At 55.8% G+C, this 16,694-nt stretch overlaps 1 non-coding gene and 2 pseudogenes across 1 annotated transcript; 2 read left to right on the top strand and 1 right to left on the bottom strand.

Moving 5' to 3' along the window:
- The window catches only part of LOC138498080 (zinc finger protein 850-like), a 352,348-nt pseudogene that overhangs the window by 61,161 nt on the left and 274,493 nt on the right, over positions 1–16,694 (bottom strand).
- LOC138499419 (5.8S ribosomal RNA) lies at positions 5,773–5,923 on the top strand (annotated as a pseudogene).
- Positions 6,406–10,100, top strand: LOC138499083 (28S ribosomal RNA). The gene has a single exon (XR_011279122.1). It is a non-coding gene; the product is annotated as a 28S ribosomal RNA (ribosomal RNA).

A 16,694-nucleotide genomic window follows, 5' to 3' on the forward strand; every position in this document is an offset into this window, starting at 1 on the left:
CTCGCAGCAGATGGGGTGGGCATTTTCCTTGTGACTCGGCCAGCCTTTTGCTTGCAGCGGATGGGGTGGGGTGGGCATTCTCCTTGGGAACCTGCCTGCCTTTGCCTCGCAGCGGATGGGGTGGGCATTTTCCTTGTGCCTCGGCAAGCCTTTTGCTTGCAGCGGATGGGGTGGGGTGGGCATTCTCCTTGGGACCCTGCCTGCCTTTGCCTCGCAGCGGATGGGACGGGCATTTTCCTTGTGACCCTGCCTGCCTTTGCCTCGCAGCGGATGGGGTGGGCATTTTCCTTGTGACCCGGCCAGCCTTTTGCTTGCAGCGGATGGGGTGTGCATTTTCATTGGGACCCTGCCAGCCTTTGCCTTGCAGTGGATGGGGTGTGAATTTTCTCTGGGGACCCTACCTGCCTTAGCCTTGCAGCGGGTGGGGTGTGCATTTTCCTTGTGACCCGGCCTGCCTTTGCATTGCAGTGGATGGGGTGGGCATTTTCCTTGGGACCCTTCTGCCTTTGCCTTGCAGTGGATGGGGTGGGCATTTTCCCTGGGACCCGGCCTGCCTTTGCCCTGCAGCAGATGGGGTGGGCATTTTCCTTGGGACCCTGCCTGCCTTTGCCTTGCAGCGGATGGGGTGGGCATTTTCCTTGGGACCCTGCCTGCCTTTGCCTCGCAGCGGATGGGACGGGCATTTTCCTTGTGACCCTGCCTGCCTTTGCCTCGCAGCGGATGGGGTGGGCATTTTCCTTGTGACCCGGCCAGCCTTTTGCTTGCAGCGGATGGGGTGTGCATTTTCATTGGGACCCTGCCAGCCTTTGCCTTGCAGTGGATGGGGTGTGAATTTTCTCTGGGGACCCTACCTGCCTTAGCCTTGCAGCGGGTGGGGTGTGCATTTTCCTTGTGACCCGGCCTGCCTTTGCATTGCAGTGGATGGGGTGGGCATTTTTCTTGGGACCCTTCTGCCTTTGCCTTGCAGCGGATGGGGTGGGCATTTTCCCTGGGACCCGGCCTGCCTTTGCCCTGCAGCAGATGGGGTGGGCATTTTCCTTGGGACCCTGCCTGCCTTTGCCTTGCAGCGGATGGGGTGGGCATTTTCCTTGGGACCCTGCCTGCCTTTGCCTTGTAGCGGATGGGGTGGGCATTTTCCTTGGGACCTGGCCTGCCTTTGCCTTGCAACGGATGGGGTGGGCATTTTCCTTGTGACCCTGCCTGCCTTTGCCTTGCAGCGGATGGGGGTGGGCATTTTCCTTGGGACCTTGCCAGCCTTTTGCTTGCAGCGGATGGGGGTGGGCATTTTCCTTGGGACCTTGCCAGCCTTTTGCTTGCAGCGGATGGGGGTGGGCATTTTCCTTGGGACCCTGCCTGCCTTTGCCTTGCAGTGGATGGGTAGGCATTTTCCTTGGGACCCTGCCTGCCCGTGCCTTGCAGCGGATGGGGTGGGAATTTCCTTGTGACCCTGCCAGCCTTTTGCCTTGCAGCAGATGGGGTGGGCATTTTCCTTGGGACCCTGCCTGCCTGCGCCTCGCAGCGGATGGGGTGGGCATTATCCTTGGGACCCGTCCTGCCTTTGCCTCGCAGCTTTTGGGGTGTGTGTTTTCATTGGGACCCTGCCTGCCTTTGCCTTGCAGCATTTAAGGTGGGCATTTTCCTTGGGACCCTGCCTGCCTTTTGCTTGCAGCGGATGGGGTGGGCATTTTCCTTGTGACCCTGCCAGGCTTTGGCTTGCAGCGTTTGGGGTGGGCGTTTTCATTGGGACCCTGCCTGCCTTTTGCTTGCAGCGGATGGGGTGGGCATTTTCCTTGGGACCCTGCCAGCCTTTTGCTTGCAGCGGATGGGGTGGGCATTTCCCTTGTGACCCTGCCAGCCTTTTGCTTGCAGCAGATGGGGTGGGCATTTTCCTTGAGACCGTGCCAGCCTTTTGCTTGCAGCGGATGAGGTGGGCATTTTCCTTGTGACCCTGCCTGCCTTTGCCTCGCAGCGGATGGGGTGGGCATTTTCCTTGGGACCCTGCTTGCCAGCCTTTTGCTTGGAGCGTTTGGGGTGGGCATTTTCATTGGGACGGCGGGAACGTTTTTAGGAGACCCTGGAGCGTCCTGAGCGCCAAGGCTCTGGCTGCCAGGTTGCAATTTTCTTCTGGATACAGTGAATGTTCCTGCAAGACACCCGAGACACCCGATTTAGACAGGGGAGCGGGATATTACATGTACTTTAAAAATCATGCTCATCTATTCAACATGAACGGTATGGAGGGCTACGGGACAGGGAGACAGTGGTGGTGTTTAACTGATCAAAGGGGGCTAATAGAATGATTTAATGTTTCATGAGCGTATGACTCTTAGAACAGGTGGTTTTAGAGGGGGTTGGCTGGGGCTATCTGCGTGTGATTCGGGATTGGCACACAGGTATCTGTTGCAAGGGGGAAGGGGCATCTTGCTATTTGGAGGGAGGATGGGGCATTATGGTATTGGTCTAGACTAGAGGGAGGGATTGGGCATTTTGGTGGGTTCTGAATGGTAGGATAGGGGCATGCTGGTGTGGGTCTGGGGGATTGGGCACATTTGTGTGGATCTGGAGAAAGGGGCACATTGGTGTGGGTCTGGAGGGAGGGATAGGACATAGTGGTGTGGATCTGGGGGAGGGATAGGGAAAGCGGTGTGGGTTTGGGGGAGGGTTGGGGTACATTGGTGTGGATCTGGGTGGAGGGATGGTGCACATGGGTGTGATTCTGGAGGGAGAGATGGGGCACAGTGGGTCTGGAGGGTGGCATGGGTCATCTAGGTGTGGGTTGGGAAGTGGGACGGGGCATCTTGGTGTGGTTCTGGAGTGAGGTGGTGGGTGCACATTGGTGTGGCTCTGGAGTGAGGTGGTGGGGGGCACATTGGTGTGGATCTGGGCAGAGGGATGGTGCACATGGGTGTGTTTCTGGAGGGAGAGATGGGGCACAGTGGGTCTGGAGGGTGGCATGGGTCATCTAGGTGTGGGTTGGGAAGTGGGACGGGGCATCTTGGTGTGGCTCTGGAGGGAGGTGGTGGGGGCACATAGGTGTGGATCTGGGCAGAGGGATGGTGCACATGGGTGTGTTTCTGGAGGGAGAGATGGGGCACAGTGGGTTTGGAGGGTAGCATTGGTCATCTAGGTGTGGGTTGGGAAGTTGGACGGGGCATCTTGGTGTGGCTCTGGAGGGAGGTGGTGGGGGCACATTGGTGGGGCTCTGGAGGGAGGTGGTGGGGGCACATTGGTGGGGCTCTGGAGGGAGGGATGGTGCACATGGGTGTGTTTCTGGAAGGAGAGATAGGGCACAGTGGGTCTGGAGGGTGGCATGGGTCATCTAGGTGTGGGTTGGGAAGTGGCATCTTGGTGTGGCTCTGGAGGGAGGTGGTGGGGGCACATTGGTGTGGATCTGGGCAGAGGGATGGTGCACATGGGTGTGTTTCTGGAGGGAGAGATGAGGCACAGTGGGTCTGGAGGGTGGCATGGGTCATCTAGGTGTGGGTTGGGAAGTTGGACGGGGCATCTTGGTGTGGCTCTGGAAGGAGGTGGTGGGGGCACATTGGTGTGGGCACATTGGTGTGGGTTTGATGGGAGGGGCGGGGACATTGGTCTGGGGAGGGAAGGCTGCATATTTGGGTGGGTCTGGAAGGAGGGGATGGGGCATATTGGTGTGGGTCTGGGCGGATGGGGGCATACTAGGATGGGTGGTTTTAGAGGGGGTTGGCTGGGGCTATCTGCATGTGATTCAGGATCGGCACATGGGCATCTGATGCAAGGGGAAGGGGCATCTTGCTATGTGGAGGGAGGATGGGGCATTATGGTATTGGTCTAGAGGGAGGGATGGGGCATCTTGGTGTGGTTCTGAGAGGGAGGGATGGGGCATATTGGTGTGGGTCTGAGAGGAAGGGATGGTGCACATGGGTGTGCATCTGGAGGGAGGGATTGGGGCTCATTGGTCGAGGGACGGATAGGGGCATCTTTCTGTGTGGAGGGAGCATGGGCCATCATGGTATGGGTCTTGAGGAAGGGATTGGGCATCTTGGAGTCTGGATCGGAGGGGGCATTGTTGATCTGGAATGGAGGGACAGGGCATATGGTGGGGGCATGTCAGGGAATGGTGGAGGAGCATATGGGTCAGGGCTGGAGCACTCTGGTGGGAAGTAAGGGAATATCTGGGTGTGAATGGAGGGATGGGGTATGTTTGTCTTGAAAGAAGGATGTTGGTTTATTGGAGTGGTGGGAGCATGTGTGTGTCGAAGGGATTGGGTAATCGGGTGTGGGTATAGAGAGAGGGCGAATGGCGCTATCTGAGTGTGAGTCTGGAGGTAGAGGTGAAGCATATGGGTGTGGCTCTGAGGGGTGGAAGATCTTGGTGTAGGTATGGAGGGATGTTGGTGTCTTTGTGTGGGTTTTGATGGAGGGATGGTGGCATGTGGGTCAGGAGGGAGGTGGCATTTGAATCTGGAACATGTGTTTGGAAGGAGAAATGGGGCATTTGAGTGTGAATGGTATCTGCTTGTGGGTGGGGGCATGAAGGATCATTAACAGTGGAGCAGCGGGAGGGAGAGCCGTGGGCCCGACCTTGGTTGCATCCCAGACATGCACACCCACAGCCCGGGGCACCTCTCGCAGAGCAGTCCGGTATGTGTGGTCCACCAGAGAGCGGGGATTCCCTTCCACCAGAGAGGGGTCCGCGACCCAGCAGATGGCCAGGGATGCCTGGCAGGGTTGGGTTAACCTGCTGGAGATGTCCCCAACCACGCAACGGAAATGAAGCCCTGCACAGCCCCCTCTCCTCACTGAGCCCGTCTCTGCGCTGGCCAGGGGCGTGCACTACTCTCTCAGACCTGCCAGCGGGTGGGCATTGGTGGGCACACCCTGGTCAACAGGGAGGCCCCGAGTGGGGGCAGCCTGGAGCCGAGGGGAACCTGACTGCTCTCGAGGGGCGCCTCCCCAGGCAGACAGGGGCCCGGAACGCCAGGCATGAGTCCTGAGCCATGGTGCAGCTGGCTTACTCGACGGTGGGCGCCAAGGTTCCAGCCGCCCACATCTATGAGCGAGCGATGGCCAGGCCCGCTGGCACAGTGGGTGACCTTCCCTCTTGCCCAGGTACCTGGAGCTGGGCCCTATGCGGCTGGGCTGGGGTTTGAAGACTCTAGCGGTCCCACCCAACCCCCCGTCTGTGCTGTCTCTGGCCCACCTCGCTGTCCGTCTCCCAGCCCCCTCCAAAAGGGAAGCGGAAGGGGTCTGGGAAGAAGGAGTGTATCGGGCCAGGTGGGCAGGTGGCGGATGTGGCATCTTGGTGTGGCTCTGGAGGGAGGTGGTGGAGGCACATTGTGGATGTGGGCGGAGGTATGGTGCACATGGGTGTGTTTCTGGAGGGAGAGATGGGGCACAGTGGGTCTAGAGGGTGGCATGGGTCATCTAGGTGTGGGTTGGGAAGTGGGACGGGGCATCTTGGTGTGGCTCTGGAGTGAGGTGGTGGGTGCACATTGGTGTGGCTCTGGAGTGAGGTGGTGGGGGCACATTGGTGTGGATCTGGGCATAGGGATGGTGCACATGGGTGTGTTTCTGGAGGGAGAGGGAGAGATGGGGAGATGTGCTGCGGCAGGTGGCGGTCAGGCTTCCCAGGCTGAGCATCTGGCTTTTTTTTCTTTTATTAAACCACAATGGTTTCGGCCGAGCTAGACAGGGCGCTGGGCTGTCCCGCTACAGGCAGCGCTGCCTCCCCCGACCTCTCCTGCACCGGCAGGGTCAGGCCAGCGTCTGGAACAAAACAAAGTTGCCTGTGACGCTTGGTGGTGGATCACTCGACTTGTGCCTCAATGAAGAACGCAGCTAGCTGCAAGAATTACTTTGAATTGCAGGACACATTGATCAACACTTCGAACGCACCATGTGGCCCTGGGTTTTTCCCGGGGCTATGCCTGTCTGAGGGTCGCTTGTACATCAATCGCCCCAGGGTTCCCTCCCAGGGGCGTGACTGGGGCTGTCGCAGAGACCCCATTCCATTCATCCCCCTAAGGTCAGACCCCGATCAGCACCGTCGCAGGATCCATGGATCTGGCACGCAAGCTCATTGCAGACGCGTCCTACCTCCCCAGTTTCCCCGCATCATGCTGGTTTCGGGAGGGCCGGGTGGCCGGCGCACCCCCCGGATGTGGTGGTGGCAGCAGCAGGCTTTAAAAAAGCCTGGCGCACCTTCACCCTACCCCGGGGCATCTGGCCGTGATGTGTGCGGCTGTCTTTGGTGTCCCATGGCTGCCGGCGCAGGATGACCATGGAGCGCGGACCTCGTGACCATGTGGGCTTCTGTCGCAGATTGGGACAGAGCACACTCGCCTGCGCCAGAGGCACAGGGCTGGGGCAACCCCCCGTACGGGCCCGAGGCCAGCTGCCCTGAGCTTTGCGCATCCCCGACCACGGCCTCAGATCAGACGTGGTGACCTGCTGAATTTAAGCATATTACTAAGCAGAGGAAAAGAAACTAACCAGGATTCCCTCCGTAACGGCCAGTGAAAAGGGAATAGCCCAGCGCGGAATCCCCATTCAGCGGCAGGCGTGGGAAATGTGGCGTACAGAAGACAGACTCCCTGGCATCGCTCAGGGGGCTCAAGTCCTTCTGATTGAGTCTCACCACGCAGATGGTGTTAGGCCAATAGCGGCCTCTTGCACACCGGGATCAGGTCTTCTTGGAGTCGGGTTGCTTGGGAATGCAGCCCAAAGCATGTGGTAAACTCTGTCTAAGGCTAAATACGGACGCGAGACTGATGGCCAACAAGTACTGTAAGGGAAAGTTGAACAGAAGTTTGAAGAGAGAGTTCAAGAGGGCGTGAAATAGTTGAGCGGTAAACTGGTGGGGTCTGTGTAGTCCGCCCACAGGATTCAACACGGCAGCCAGGTTGGTTACCTGGAACGGGGGAGGCCCTTGTGGGTCTGCGGCCCGGGCACATCCAGCCCCAGCAGGGTGCATTTCCTCTGTAGCGGTGCACCACGACTGGCTGGGAAGGCCCCAGGCGGCAGGTGGCTCTCTGCTCCAGCAGAGAGTGTTACAGCCCCCTGACAGCAGTTTTGCTGTGTCCACGGGGCTGAGGGAGATAGACCGCCACAGGGCCCTTATCCGGCAACCGTCCTGGCCACTCTTGGGGGGGTCGCTAGAGTGGCGATGGGAGACAGGGCTCCCGATGCGACTGTGGTGGACTGCCCTCAATACGCCCCGACCACGTCGTGCTGCCGGGCGGGGCGGCCCACAAAAGGGAGCCAGGTGTCCGAGGTGATGTCAGTTAACCACCCGACCTGTCTGGAAACACTGACTAAGGAGTATAACACGCGCCTGAGTCAGAGGGCCGAATGAAACCCTGTGATGCAATGATGTTGAGGGCCGGTGCTCACCGATAGCAGTGGCATCCTGTCGCGGTGGGCCCTCCACCAACCCGTCTCGCCCGCTCTATCAGAGAGATGATGCATGAGCGTGTGTGATAGTACCCGAAAGATGGTGGACTCGGCCTGGTGGAGGTCTGTAGCGGTCCTGATGTGCAAACTGATCATCCGACCTGGGGATAGGGGCAAAAGACTAATCGACCAATATAGTAGCTGGTTCTCTCCGAAGTTTCCCTCAGGATAGCTGGTGCACGGAAACCCCAGTTTTATCTAGCAAAGCGAATGATTAGATGTCTTGGGGCCAAAATTATCTCAACCTACTCTCAAACTTTAAATGGGTATTTAGCCCGGCTCGCCTGCGTGGATCCGGGTATTGTATGAAAGTGCTCAGTGGGCAACTTTTGGTAAGCAGAACTGGCGCTGCGGGATGAACCGCACCCCGGGTTAAGGCGCGTGATGCCGATGCTCATCAGACCTCAGAAATGGTGTTGGTTGATATAGACAGCAGGATGGTGGCCATGGAAGTCGGAATCCGCTAAGGAGTGTGTAACAACTCACCTGCCGAATCAACTAGCCCTGAAAATGGATGGCGCTGGAGCGTCAGGCCCATACACGGCCCGCGCTGAGAGCCGCGGGGACCAAGTCAGGCGAGTAGGAGGGCTGCTGCGGTACGCACAGAAGCCCAGAGCGAGGGCCCGGGTGCAGCTGCCACAGATGCAGATCTTGGTTATAGTAGCAAATATTCAAACAAGAACTTTGAAGGGTTAAGTGGAGAAAGGTTTCATGTGAACAGAAGTTGAACATGGGTCAGTCGGTCCTAAGAGATAGGCGAGCACTCTTCGGAAGGGATGGGCTATGGCCTCCGTTGCCCTCAGATAATCGAAAGGGAGTTGGGTTCAGATCCCCGAACCCAGATTGGCAGAGTCAAGCGCCCTTGCGGCGTCCAGTGCGGTAACGCAAATGATCCCAGAGAAGCCGGCGGTAGCCGCAGGGAGAGTTATTTTCTTTGTGAAGGGCAGGGCACCCTGGAATGAGTAAGCCCTGAGAAAGGGGCCCGAGCCTTGGAAAGCGTTGCGGTTCCGGCGGCATCCGGTGAGCTCTCGCTGGTCCTTGAAAATCTGGGTGAGATGTTGCAAATCTCGCGCCAGGCCGTACCCATATCCGCAGCAGGTCTCCAAGGCGGACAACCTGGCATGTCAGAACAATGTAAGTTGGCAAGTTAGGTCCGTAACTTCGGGATAAGGATTGCCTCTAAGGGCTAGGTCGGTCGGGCTGGGGCGCAAAGCAGGGCTGGATGTGCACCATGGCTGGATGAGGTGTCTTCCCCCCCCAGGGGGGCGGCTCTGCCTCTGGATGCGAGCCAGGCCCTTCCTGTGGATCACCCCAGCTGCAGTGTTTGCCTCTCTCGTTCCCCCTCCTGGGGTTCAGGGCCGGCATTCTGCCTCGGCCGACACCTAGCAGCTGACTTGGAACTGGTACGGACTAGGGGAATCTGACTGTTTAATTAAAACAAAGCATTGCAAAGGCCCGTGGAGGGTGTTGACGCAATGTGATTTCTGCCAAGTGCTCTTAATGTCAAAGTGAAGAAATTCAATGAAGCGTGGGTAAACGGCTGGAGTAACTATGACCTTTAAGGTAGCCAAATGCCTTGTCATCCAATTAGTGATGTGCATGAATGGATGAATGAGATTCCCACTGTCCCTACCTACTATCTAGCGAAACCACAGCCAAGGGAACAAGCTTGGCAGAATCGTCTGCGTTGAGTTTGACTCTAGTCTGGCACTGTGAAGAGACATGAGAGGTAGGATAAGTGGGAGGCCCTTGGGCCTCTGGGAAACACCATACTCTTATTGTTTTTCCACTTACCCCTTGGGGCTCTCGCTTCTGGCTCCAAGCGCCCGGCACCTGCTGGGCACGACCCACTCCGGGGACAGTGGCAGGTGGGGGGTTTGACTGGGGTGGTACACCTGTCAAAGGATAACGCAGGTGTCCTAAGGCGAACTCGGGGAGGACAGAAACCTCCTGCAGTGCAGAAGGGCAAAAGCTAGCTTGATCTCAATTTTTCAGTATGAATACAGACCGTGAAAGCGGGGCTTCACGATCCTGCTGACTTTGGGTTTCAAGCAGGAGGTGTCAGAAAAGTTATCACAGGGATAACTGGCTTGTGGCGGACAAGCCTTCATAGCGACGTCGCTTTTTGATCCTTCGATGTCGACTCTTCCTGTCATTGTGAAACAGATTTCACCAAGCATCGGATTGTTCACCCACTAATAGGGAATGTGAGGTGGATTTAGACCGATGTGAGACAGGTTAGTTTTACCCTACTGATGTTGTGTTGTTGCAATAGTAATCCTGCTCAGTACGATAGGAACCGCAGGTTCAGACATTTGGTGTGCATGCTTGGCTGAAGAGTCAATGGGGTGAAGCTACCATCTGTGGGATTATGAGTGAACGCCTCTAAGTCAGAAATCCCCCCCCCCCAAACCGTGATACTGCAGCGCTGTCGAGCATCTGTTGGCTTAGGATAGCCGGCCTCGCGGCCGGTGTGTAGAGCCGCTCGCCTTGGGACTTGGACAGAAGGGGGCCACCTCTCTCACCCGTAGTGCACCGCATGTTTGTGGGGAATCTGGTGCTAAATCATTCGTAGACAACCTGATTCTGGTTCAGTGTTTCATAAGTAGCAGAGCAGCTACCTCGCTGCGATCTAGTGGAAGTCATCCTCTGTGCCTAGCTTTTGTCGCAAGGCGGCACCGTCACCAAGGTTCTCCATCCTTCCTCCTGGTGCCTGCAGGACGCACAGTAAAATACCACCCACCCTAGGTGCGCACCCACGGGGGTGTGCGGGCTGGGAGGGAGCACTCGTCTCAGCTTTCCTGGTCAGCCTGGCGGACCAGATGGTCTTGGCCCGGGCCTTCGAGGTGGTGCCTTAAGCCACACCAGGGCGCGGGATGGTACCTTAAGCCTGTGCCCCTGGACGGTGGGGGCAGGCACGGCCGCTGGGCCATCTGGCCCGGGGAGTAGGCCCAGATGGCCCGAGTTGTGGTTGCCACGGCTGACTCCTGCATTTGTCTCAGTTGGCATGGAAGTGCCACCCTGCGGCCTCCAGGTCGGCCGTGGCGCAATTACCGGCTTCAGTTCAATGGCGTTGGTGGGTTGCTCCCGGTCCTCGGGCAAGTATCAACCACATGTGATCAGGTCCAAGACGAGGTGCGTGTGTCAAGGGGCACCCTGAGCGGGTACCTTTCCTCCGCGTGGGGGTAAATGCGCTTGCAGTGTCCGGCCCTGAGTTCCACAGTGTTTGTGGGTTAGTCCTGGAGGGAAAGGCTCTAATGTGGTGGGAGAATCTCTGAGGGGGGGCCCGGCCAGAGCTCCAGGGCGAAAGCCCCCAAACCCAGTGGTAGTCACAGGGAGCCCTGGTGGAGTTCCCATCGCTCCCCACAGGGAAAAGCTCTAAAGGGGCCCTGCTAAAGCTCCAGGGTGGCTGGCGGGGGGGGGTCCTGGCCTGGGGCGCATGGCTCATGTCTGGGTTGACTGTCCCCAAGCCCGGTGGTCCTGTCCCTCCCTGGAGGGTAAAGCTCTAATGTGGCTGGAGAAGCTCTAAGGTGGCCCGGGCCAGAGCTCCAGGGTGGCCAGGGAAGCTGCCCCCACTGGCCTTGGGTGCCAGCCTTGTGCGTGTGGGTCGAGAGTCCCCAAGCCTTGCGGCAGACACGGGGAGCACCGGAGGGAGAAACTCTAAAGGGGCCCTGCTAAAGCTCCAGGCTTACAGGGGGGGGATGCTGCCCCCCCCAAGCACCCAGCCTTGGGTACCTGTCTCACATGTGGGTCGACTGTCCCTCCCCGGAGGGATAAGCTCCAAGGTGGATGAAAAACCTCTTACGTGGAGGGGGGGGGACTCTAAGGTGGCCTGGCCAGAGCTCAAGGATGACGATTGGTGCTGGCCCATGCCTTTGGGCACCTACCGGTCCCCTGTCCTTTGTCAGGCGGGGGGGCAAAGGCCCTTCCCGTCCAGGCCCATTGGAATGCATTGACCTACCGATGGCTGCTCTCTGAGCACGGCCATCTGGTCATTGCCCAGAGGAATGTCTGCAAGGACCAGACGGCTGGGCTGCTCTGGAAGTCCCGATGGGCGTAAGTTTGACATTTTTCTCCAGTTGGCTCTATACCCGACGCTTTTGCCGAGAGGTCTTCTGGGTACACAGATGAAAAAGCTTAGTCACCTTCCTCCGGATTACTATAGACTGGGTGAGAGGAGCCTGTCTGAGCTCCTCTTGGTTCTCGCTGCCCAACCCGGGCTCCATGGTGAAACCACAGTACCTCCCCGGGCCGGCCGGGGGGCGTGCCCCACGCAATGCCCCAGCAGAGACTGGCCTGCTAGGGGTGCTCTTCCGAGCACTCCATGGGATCGATTTGGTGCACTTGGTCTGTCTAGGGTTGGACTGTTTGGCCAGCCTCGGCTGTTTCAAGCAATTTGCTTCCACCCGCCTTGGGACCGTGTCAAGGGTGTGCTTCCCTCGGGGAGGACCCCCTCGAGTGGGCGGCTCTAGCGTGAAGGCCGAGCAGCCCAGAAACTCCCCAGTGGTCAGATCAGACGGGATCCCCTCGCAAGCCATGACGAGGCTCCTCCTCCACCAAGCACGTTTCTCCAGCAGTTCGGAACACAAGTTGGCTGCTGACCCCCTCTGTCGCCATACCAGTGGCAGCGTGCTGGCGAACCCCCCTACCGGTTCAAGTTGTGCCTTGGCCTGGCCACTATCTCCCACCCACCGCCGGCACCCGCGTGACCAACCTGTCCACCCGACCCACACACGTCTAGAGATGCTCTTTGGCGCTTGGGTCCTGCAGACAGCCCCAGAGGGTGCAAAGGTTGGCTCTGAGGCAGTCGCATGGCTCCCCCTGTTGCTACCCTCCAGCAGGTGCGGCTACCTCGTTGATCCTGCCAGTAGCATATGCGTGTCTCAAAGATTAAGCCATGCACGTGTAAGTACAAACGACTGGTACAGTGAAACTGCAAATGGCTCATTAAATCAGTTATGTTCCATTGATCGCTCCATCTGTTACTTGGATAACTGTGGTAATTCTAGAGCTAATACATGCCGACGAGCGCAGACCTCCCGGGATGCGTGCATTTATCAGACCCAAGACCAATCCGGGCTCGCCCGGCCACTTTGGTGACTCTAGATAACCTCAGGCCGATCGCACATCCATGTGACCGCGACAATGCATTCAGATGTCTGCCCTATCAACTTTTGATGGTACTTTCTGTGCCTACCATGGTGACCACAGGTGATGGGGAATCGGGGTTTGATTCTGGAGAGGGAGCCTGAGAAACGGCTACCACACCAAGGAATGCAGCAGGTGCCCAAATGACCCAATCCTGACTCCGGGAGGTAGTGACGGAAAATAACAATACAGGACTCTTTCGAGGCACTGTAATTGGAATGATACACTTTAAATCCTTTAACGAGTACCCATTAGAGGGCAAGTCTGGTGCCAGCAGCCGCAGTAATTCCAACTCCAATAGCATATATTAAAGTTGGTGCAGTTAAAAAGCTCGTAGTTGGATCTTGGGATCGAGCTGGTGGTCTGCCGTGAGGCGAGCTACCACTGCCTGTCCAAGCCACTGCCTCTTGGCACCGCCTTGATGCTCTTGACTGAGTGTCCTGGGTGTCTGAAGCGTTTACTTTGAATAAAGTACAGTGTTCAAAGCAGGCCGGTCACCTGAATACTTAAGCTAGGAATAATAGAATAGGACACTGGTTCTATTTTGTGTTTTTCGGGAACTGTGCCCATGATTAAGACGGACGGCCGGGGGCATTCGTATTGTGCCACTAGAGGTGACATTCTTGGACCAGCGCAAGACGAACCAAAGTGAAAGCATTACACAATAATGTTTTCATTAACCTACTGCCGTAGTTCCAAACATAAACTATGTCGATTAGCGATCTGGCAGTGCAGGAGCCTTGCAATCATTAGGCACAGGAGCATTACAATCATTATCTACACCATTTGGCATGGCAATTGTGCTAGCAGTGGGCTCGGAGGCAGCATACCTAATCATTGTAATGCTCCTGTGCCTAATGACTGCGAGGCTCCTGCACCAGTTCTCAGTACTGCCTCCGAGCCCACGGCTAGCACAATTGCCATGCCAAATGCCATACCTAATGATTGTAATACTCCTGCGCCAGTTCTCAGTACTGGTTGCGAGTCCACTGCTAGTACAATTGCCATGCCAAATGCCATACTTAATGATTGTAATGCTCCTGTGCCTAATGATTGCAATGCTGCTGCACCAGTTCACAGTACTGCCTGAGAGCCCACTGCTAGCACAATTGCCATGACTAATGCAATACCTAATGATTATAATGCTCCTGTGCCTAATGATTGCAATGCTGCTGCACCAGTTCTCAGTACTGCCTGCGAGCCCACTGCTAGCACAACTGCCATGACAAATGCAATACCTAATAATTGTAAGGCTCCTGCGCCAGTTCTCAGTACTGGTTGCGAGTCCACTGCTAGTACAACTGCCATGCCAAATGCCATACTTAATGATTGTAATGCTCCTGTGCCTAATGATTGCAATGCTGCTGCACCAGTTCTCAGTACTGCCTGCGAGCCCACTGCTAGCACAATTGCCATGACAAATGCAATACCTAATGATTATAATGCTCCTGTGCCTAATGATTGCAAGGCTCCTGCACCAGTTCTCAGTACTGCCTACGAGCCCACTACTAGTACAATTGCCATACCTAATGATTGCCAAGCTCCTGCACCAGTTTTCAGTACTGGTTGCGAGTCCACTGCTAGCACAATTGCCATGACAAATGCAATACCTAATGATCGTAATGCTCCTGTGCCTAATGATTGCAATGCTGCTGCACCACTTCTCAGTACTGCCTACGAGGCCACTGCTAGTACAACTGCCATGCCAAATGCCATACTTAATGATTGTAATGCTCTTGCACCAGTTCTCAGTACTGCCTATGAGCCCACTGCTAGCACAATTGCCATGACATATGCCATACCTAATGATCGTAATGCTTCTGTGCCTAATGATTGCAATGCTGCTGCACCAGTTCTCAGTACTGCCTGCGAGCCCACTGCTAATACAATTGCCATGCCAAATGCCTACCCAATGATTGTAATGCTCCTGTGCCTAATAATGGCAATGCTGCTGCACCAGTTCAGTACTGCCTTCGAGCCCACTGCTAGTACAACTGCCATGCCAAATGCCATACCTAATGATTGTAATGCTCCTGTGCCTAATGATTGCAAGGCTCCTGCACCAGTTCTCAGTACTGCCTACGAGCCCACTGCTACTACAATTGCCATGCCAAATGCCTACCCAATGATTGTAATGCTCCTATGCCTAATGATTGCAATGCTGCTGCACCAGTTCTCGGTACTGCCTTCGAGCCCACTGCTAGTACAACTGCCATGCCAAATGCCATACTTAATGATTGTAATGCTCCTGCACTGGTTCTCAGTACTGCCTTCGAGCCCACTGCTAGTACAACTGCCATGTCAAATGCCTACCCAATGATTGTAATGCTCCTATGCCTAATGATTGCAATGCTGCTGCACCAGTTCTCAGTACTGCCTTCGAGCCCACTGCTAGTACAACTGCCATGCCAAATGCCATACCTAATGATTATAATGCTCCTGTGCCTAATGATTGCAAGGCTCCTGCACCAGTTCGCAGTACTGCCTGCGAGCCCACTGCTAGCACAATTGCCATGCCAAATGATTGCAATGCTCTTGCACCAGTTCTCAGTACTGCCTATGAGCCCACTGCTAGCACAATTGCCTTGACATATGCCATACCTAATGATTGTAATGCTCCTGTGTCTAATGATTGCAAGGCTCCTGCACCAGTTCGCAGTACTGCCTATGAACCCACTGCTAGCACAATTGCCATGACAAATGCCATACCAAATGATTGCAAGGCTCCTGCACCAGTTCTCAGTACTGCTTGTGAGCCCACTGCTAGCACAATTGCCATGACAAATGCCATACCAAATGATTGCAAGGCTCCTGCACCAGTTCTCAGTACTGCCTGTGAGCCCACTGCTAGCACAATTGCCATGACAAATGCCATACCAAATAGTTGCCAGGCTCCTGCACAAGTTCTCAGTACTGCCTGCAAGCCCACTGCTGGTACAATTGCCATGCCAAATGCTGTACCTAATGATTGCAAGGCTGCAGCATCAGTTCTCAGTACTGCCTGCGAGCCCACTGCTAGCACAATTGCCATGCCAAATGCCTACCCAATGATTGTAATGCTCCTGTGCCTAATGATTGCAATGCTCCTGCGCCAGTTCTCAGTACTGCCTATGAGCCCACTGCTAGTACAATTGCCATGCCAAATGCCGTACCTAATGATTGCAAGGCTCCTGCACTGGTTCTCAGTACTGCCTGCGAGCCCACTGCTAGTACAATTGCCATGCCAAATGCCATACCTAATGATTGCAATGCTGCTGCACCAGTTCTCAGTACTGCCTATGAGCCCACTGCTAGTACAATTGCCATGCCAAATGCCATACCTAATGATTGCAATGCTGCTGCACCAGTTCTCAGTACTGCCTATGAGCCCACTGCTAGTACAATTGCCATGCCAAATGCCGTACCCAATGATTGCAAGGCACTGGTTCTCAGTAGTATCTATCTCCCACGTGACCAAGTTGCGTCCTACACTCACACCCAGTATTCAGCCTGGGGAGAATGCCTGTTCTCTGATGTATCCTGCCTCCTGCAGGATTTACTCTGGGCCAGTAACAACAAGGAGCAGGAACCAGGCTGGCCCAGGTATGTAGAAAATAGGAAACACGCTTTATTGTCTTGTTTACAGGTTCAGTATAGAATATAGGAGAGAGAGATCATCAGTAGCTTCTTCCCTGGTTCCCTGCCCAGCTCCAAGTCCTTAACCGTCTTCTTTGGAATCCCCAGGTGCCCCAACACTCCAGGCTCCCCTAGCATTCCAACACAGCTATCACACTGACTCAGACCTCATTCATACATATGCAGGATACAACACATCCCCCCCCCTTTTTCAATCAAAAGAAAACATACAAACTCACAACCATGCTAGGACTTACAACCACAACATTTCTACTACTCCTTCCACCCTGGCCTGCCACACCAGGGTCTCAGTGCCGCCACCACCAAGCACTACCTTGCCACATGGACAAACAAAACAAAACTACAGCCATCGACCCTCCTAAACTAAACACCTTCCGCCAAGACTGCCACTCTTGACCTCAAGTCTGCCACACTTGAGCACAAACCAAAATGCCCCAAAATAGGCTAACTCTCTTGCCAAAACAGTGTAGCCACGA

This window comes from Ambystoma mexicanum, chromosome 5q (genome assembly GCF_040938575.1).
Source record: "Ambystoma mexicanum isolate Mex_15411 chromosome 5q, UKY_AmexF1_1, whole genome shotgun sequence".
Classification (NCBI taxonomy): Eukaryota; Metazoa; Chordata; class Amphibia; order Caudata; family Ambystomatidae; genus Ambystoma; species Ambystoma mexicanum.